The following is a 219-nucleotide window of genomic DNA, read 5'->3' on the forward strand; positions in this document are numbered from 1 at the left end:
AGGGATTGCTGCTTTCACTGTGCAGCGATCCCTCTTGCTGTTCTGGCTTCTGAGATTCAGAATATTTTTTTTCTTGTTTTCCTCCTCCAAAAACTAGGTGTGTCTTGTGGTCCGGTGCGTCTTATAGAGCGAAAAATACGGTGTGTTCTTTTCTCTAAACTCCAGAGTGCCAAGGAAACATATCTCCAGAATAACTGGAAAGAAAGAAAGAAATAAATA

Source organism: Podarcis raffonei, chromosome 18, assembly GCF_027172205.1.
Source record: "Podarcis raffonei isolate rPodRaf1 chromosome 18, rPodRaf1.pri, whole genome shotgun sequence".
In the NCBI taxonomy this organism is placed as follows: Eukaryota; Metazoa; Chordata; class Lepidosauria; order Squamata; family Lacertidae; genus Podarcis; species Podarcis raffonei.